Below are 6,355 nucleotides of genomic sequence, written 5' to 3' on the forward strand. Positions count from 1 at the left end.
ACATATACACCATGGAATATTATGCAGCCATTAAAAACGAGGAGTTCACGCCCTTTGTAGGGACATGGATGAACCTGGAAACCATCATTCTCAGCAAACTGACACAAGAACACAAAATCAAACACTGCATGTTCTCACTCATAGACGGATGTTGAACAATGGGAACACATGGACACAGGGAGGGGAGCACCATACACTGGGGTCTGTTGGGGGAGAGTAGGGGGGGACAGCGGGGGGTGGGGAGTTGGGGAGAGATAGCATGGGGAGAAATGCCACATATAGGTGAAGGGGAGGAAGGCAGCAAATCACACTGCCACGTATGCACCTATGCAACAATCTTGCATGTTTTTCACATGTACCCCAAAACCTAAAATGCAATTAAAAAAAGAAAGATTCCAAATAAATAGCCTAACATTATACCTCAATTATCTAGAAAAATAAAAATAAACTAAATTCAAAGTTAGCAGAAGGAAAAATAATAATGAAGTTCAGAATAGAAATAAGTAAAATAAAGAACAGAAAAAGTATAGGAAAAAAATCCATAAAACTAAGAGTTGGTTCTTTAAAAAAAATAGATAAAACTGACAAACCCTTAGCCAGACTAGGAAAAAAACAGAATTAAAAAAAAAGAAAAGGGAAGACATTACAACAAATACCCCAGGAATTAAAAGGATCATAGAGCCTATTATGAACAGTTATGCCAACAAATTGGTTAACCTTAAAGAAATCAATAAATTCCTAGAAATAAATAAACCACCAAGATTGAATTAGGAATAAATAGAAAGTTTGATCAGGCCAAAAACAAATAAATTGATTGAAGAAGCAATTAAAAACCTTCCAATAGCTTCACAGTTGAATTCTACCACACAGTCAAGGAAGAATTCATGTCGATACCTCTTAAACTCTTTCAACTAATTTTTGACAAAGGCACCAAGAGGACACAAGGGGGAAAGGTAGTCTCTTTAACAAATGGTGCTGGGAAAACAAATTTTAATGTGCAAAAAAAATTGAACTGGACCCTTTACACCATACATAAAAATCAACTCAAAATCAATAAAAGTCCAAAGTGTAAGATTTGAAACCATAAAATATTAGAAGAGAACACAGGGGGAAAGCTCCTTGAAATGGTCTTGGCAATGAATTTTTGAATATCACACCAAAATCTCAGGCTACAAAAACAATAAATAAATGGTACTACATCAAACTGAAAATCTTCATTTTAGTGAAGGAAACAATCAACATAATGAAAAGGCAACATACGGACTGGGAAAAAATATTTGCAAACTGTATGTCTGATAAGGAGTTAATATCCAAAATTTATAAAGAACTCTTATAACTAAACAGCAAAAAAACAAATAACTTGATTAAAAAATAGGCAAAGGATATGCGCAGACATTTCTCTAAAGAAGACGTAAAAATGACTAAAATGTATATTAAGAGGTACTCAACACCACTAATCATAAGGGAAATGCATATTAAAACCACTAAGAGATATTAGCTCACATCTGTTAGGATGGCTATTACCAAAAAGATAAGAGATAATAAACGTTGGTAAGAGTGTCAAGAAAAGAGAAGCCTAGTATACTGTTGTTGGGAATGCAGTTTGGTAAAGCCATTATGGAAAGCAGTATGGAGATTTCTAAAGAAAATAAAAACAAAACTTCCATATAACTCAGCAACCCTTCTTCTGGGTATATATCCAAAGAAAATGAAATTACCACTTCCACTGCTGAGTGTGTTAGCTCATGCCTGCAATCCTAGCAATTTGGGAGGCTGAGGCAGGAGGATCACTTGAGCCCAGAAGTTCAAAACCAGCCTGGGCAACATAACGAGACCCTTTCTCTACAAAAAATAAAATATTATCCAGGTGTGGTGTTGCCTGCTTGCAATCCCAACTATTTTGGAGGCTGAGACAGCAGGATCAACTTGAATCCAGGAGTCTGAAGCTGCAGTGAGCTATGATCACACCACTGCCTTCCAGCCTGGGCAACAGAGCAAGATGCTGTTTGAAAAAAAAGAAAAGAAATCGCCATCTCATAAAAATATTTGTACCCACATGTTCATTGCAGCCTTATTCACGGCAGCTAAGATAAGCAAACTAAGTGTCCACCAATGGACGAATGGATACAGAAAATGTAAATATATATATGAATATTATTCAGTCTGAGGGATTATTCTGCTATTTGCCACAACATAGTTGGATCAGGAGGACATTTCGATAAGTAAAATAAACCAGACACAGAAAGAAAAAAAATTGTGTGATCTTACTTATATGTGGAAGCTGAAAAAAAAAAAAAAGACCAAATCAACAGTGGTTACTAAGGTGAGGGGTATGGGGAGATGTCAAAGTAGCAGATATGTAGAATGAACAAGTCTAAAGAGCTAATGTGCAACATGACTATACTAATAAAATAAAAGTGCTTTTCCGCCCACTCCCGCCTGCCCGATAGCACTACTCAGGCTGCACCGAGCTCGCTCAGAGCTTCAGGCTCCTGCTAAGCTAGCGTTGCCTTCATCTCCCTTCAGCCGCCATCATGATTATCCACCAGGACCTCAAGAGCCACGATGAGGTGCTCTCCGACATCTACAAGATCCAGGAGATTGTGGAAGTCTGTGCCTGGAGTTGGAGGGGAAGACAGTCAGTAGGACAGAAGGTAACATCGATGACTCACTCATCAATGGAAATGCCTCCGCTGAAGGCCCCCAGGGTGAAGGTACCAAAAGCACAGTAATCACTCGTGTCCATATTGTCATGAACCATCACCTGCAGGAAACAAGTTTCACAAAAGAAGCCTGCAAGAAGTACATCAAATATTACATGAAATCAATCAACGGCAAACTTGAAGAGCAGAGACCAGAAAGAGTAAAACCTTTTATGACCGGGGCTGCAGAACAAATCAAGCACATTCTTGCTCATTTCAAACTCTATTAGTTCTGTGTTGGTGAAAACATGAATCCAGATGGCATGGTTGCTCTGTTGGACTACTGTGAGGATGTTGAACCACCTATATAGTTTTCTTTAAGGATGGATTAGAAATGGGAAAATGTTAACAAATTTCACAATTACTTTGGATCTATCACCTGTCATCATAACTGGCTTCTGCTTGTCATCCACACAACACCAGGACTTAAGACAAATGGGACTGATGTCATCTTGAGCTCTTCATTTATTTTGACTGTGATTTGTCTGGAGTGGAAGCATTGTTTTTAAGAAAAACATGCCATGTATATTGTCTAAAAATAAAATGCATTTAAACTCATTTGAGAGAATGCCTTTTAGTTAATACATATTTAAACTAAATTCATCCTATAGTGTTCCTGGAGAAGCTAGAGCCTGGTTGTAAGCTACTACTAGAAAGAATAAGACTCATCAATTAACTTCTACAGTGGAAACTACTTCTGGGACTGGAATATAAAGAAGAATCAAAGGTTTTGATTCTGAGTTGCAATATAGGGAAAGATAATGCTCAAAAATAAATAAATAGATAAATAAAATAAAAGTAAATAAAAGTAACATTGTTTTGTATTAGGACTTTTTGTTAAATAAACAGATTTTAGCTGCTCTTGTCACACACACCCAAAAACTAACTATATGAAATTATAGATATGTTAAGCTGCCTCACTATAGAAACCATTTTACTGTCTGTATATATCTCATAACACCATGCTGTAAACCTCAAATATATGCAATAAAATGTATTGTTTAAAAAATATGAAAAAGGAGATGAAGAAGGGGAAAGAAAACGAGGAGGAGAAATTGTAATGTAATCATGTTGTACCAGGGGTGCTCTTGGAAGAAAGGTCCAGGGCGTCTCCTAGGCTATTATACTCTTGACCTGACTTGAGAGATGGTCCCTCATACTGAGCATCACAGAAGATACCAGATCTCAGTCCCAAACACAATCTCCACTGCAACTCGGAAGAACAAGAAGCAAAATCAAGAAGCATTTTCTGTAACAGGCATATTCCAGTAACTGAAGGCCCCTCAACTCCCCAGTTTCTTGATGGCCTTCATAGAGCACTGCCTGTAGCTGATTACAGCATCCTGGGGGAAGCAACTTTATAATACCAGGACCTTCTTCTGGGAAAGATGTCATGCAGGAGTTGCACCGTCTTGTATGAATGTGGCCACCCTCCAAGTATGACCTCTGCACTCTCCCCTGCCTGATAAACTAGCCTCCATTCAACCAGCAACCTATTCAGAGCGCCCCCACTCTTGCTGGGAGCCTTGGGTAATAGCAGAGGAAGCCTCTTCTTTTCTTAAAGATGACACAGACTGCTCATCCAGTCTAATAGAGAGCAGATTAAAGAGTTACATGGATTACACAGAATAACATACCCTTCCCCCATAGCACCTCCCCATCCTTGGACTTGTTTTCTCTGGGTGCAGAAATCAGCCAGACAAGCTACTATCCAAGAGGGTAACAGAAATCCTACCAATACTTGGATGTGTTTGTACCTCTCAGTGGTCAATTTGGGCATTAGATTCGTGGTCAGAAGACTTGAATTAAATCCTGTCTCTACCGGTTTTGAGTTGTATGTTCTTTGGCATATTTCCCCCTTTGTAAATAATAATAATAATTAAATAAAGATAAAAAAGTTTATACCTCACTAAATAATGGTGGTGACTTGAAAAGGTTTTTTTTTTCTTATGCAAAGCTCGTGTGCATGGGTGGACACGTGCAATCACTGTTCTACTTGTCTTGGGTGTGTTCTTCAAGCATCTGGAACATGTAGGGCTACGGGGAGGAAGGGGATCCAAGCAGTCATGACAGAAACAAAATCCCAGTTTCAATCAGAGGGCATATCCAGAAATGCCAGTAAGCAAAACCAGATCCGCCTGTCCTCAAAGAGAATCAGAAAGATTCCTTTGAAATTCCTAATATCTGTAACCATAAGAAAATAAATTTGTATTGTTTCAAGCACTAAGTTTGTGGTAATTCATTACAGCAGCCATGGGACATTAATATACCTGGAAACCAGTAAGGTGCAGATTCTGATCCTGAGGGCTGGGAAGGGACCAGAAGATCGGCATTGCTAATGGGAGCTTGCCTGTCGTACCTGCTCCACTGGTCTGCAGACCATGCTTTGAGCAGCAAGACCACAGGTAACTCCACCTGCAGCCCTTCCTTCAATGACTGGAGCCTCCAGTTAGCATGGCATGGGAGCAGGAACCCTGCAGAGTCCAAAGTTCCTTACCTTTGACGGCCTGAGCATCTGTCCCATTGAAACTGGCATGGATCTCTCACCAGGCTTTCAGTGTCACCTCACCTGAGAGACACTCCTTTTATTCCCTTTTGTTGCCCTCTGTTTATTTACATGGAGTATAATCATAAATCTGGGTTTTTGTTTATTTTCTATCTCCTCATATTTCTGCCCTCCACCTCTTCTGTGCAGCAAGTGCCTAGCACAGAATATGTACTTCTATGTAAATAAATAAATACATAGAGGAAAGAATGAAGAGATCCCTTAGGTTTTTTTCTTTTTCAAATAAATGTGAGCCAAAATCTCTCATAACTTATATTTGGTTTTTTGTTTTGTTTTGTTTTGAGACAGGTTCTTACTCTGTTTCCCAGATTGGAGTACAGTGGCATGATCATCACAGTTCATTGCAGCCTCAGCCTCCCAGGCTCAAGCAATCCTCTTGCCTCAGTCTCCAGAGTAGCTAGAATCACAGGTGCACATCACTACACTTTTTGCATTCTTTATAGAGACAGGATGTCTCTATGGCCCAGTCTGGTCTCAAACTCCTGAACTCAAGTAATCCTCCTACATCAGCTTCCCAAAGTGCTGGGATTACAGACATGAGCCACCACTCCCAGCCTACATCTTATATTTGTACAACTGGATTTTTCTTTAAGCTACATAATTCAAAAGTTTACATCGATTCAAGGAGGTTTATCTTCTTAGACTGGGCTCTATGTTCCAAGAAGATGGAATCAATTTGAGTATTGATTCTTCCCATCCATGTTCAAGATTTCTTTCCAGATTTGAAAAGCCTGCTGTAATCAGTCAGTTTCCTAGAAGTAGACTCTGAGAAGAAGAGTGACAGGCAGGAAATTTATGGGAATGTGCTCTTGGGATCCACACCAGTGAGTAGAGTGAGAGAAGCAAGATCAGGCAGGAGGAGTTGCTGGGCAGCAATACAAATCCAACAGAGGCCTCAGCTGGTTCCTACAGAGAGCTCAGGAGTGGGTACCCCCTTCAGAGTTCCTGAATTGAGGTAAGGGGGTCCTACCTTTTCACCCCTATAACAACCAGTCACTGGAGTCATGCTGCTTCAGAAGGGGCCATGCCCAGGAGATTGTTCTCTTCAATTCTAGGCAAGCTCTAGAGAGGGACTGCCCTGAGAGCT

At 39.7% G+C, this 6,355-nt stretch overlaps 1 pseudogene; it reads left to right on the plus strand.

The window, feature by feature from the left end:
- The first annotated feature begins 307 nt into the window (after window positions 1–307).
- LOC135270609 (translationally-controlled tumor protein-like) lies at window positions 308–4,690 on the plus strand (annotated as a pseudogene).
- The last annotated feature ends 1,665 nt before the right edge of the window (window positions 4,691–6,355 follow it).

The sequence above is a fragment of the Aotus nancymaae genome, unplaced genomic scaffold (assembly GCF_030222135.1).
Source record: "Aotus nancymaae isolate 86718 unplaced genomic scaffold, 86718_ANA_hifiasm-v0.15.2.pri h1tg000064l_1, whole genome shotgun sequence".
NCBI lineage: Eukaryota > Metazoa > Chordata > Mammalia > Primates > Aotidae > Aotus > Aotus nancymaae.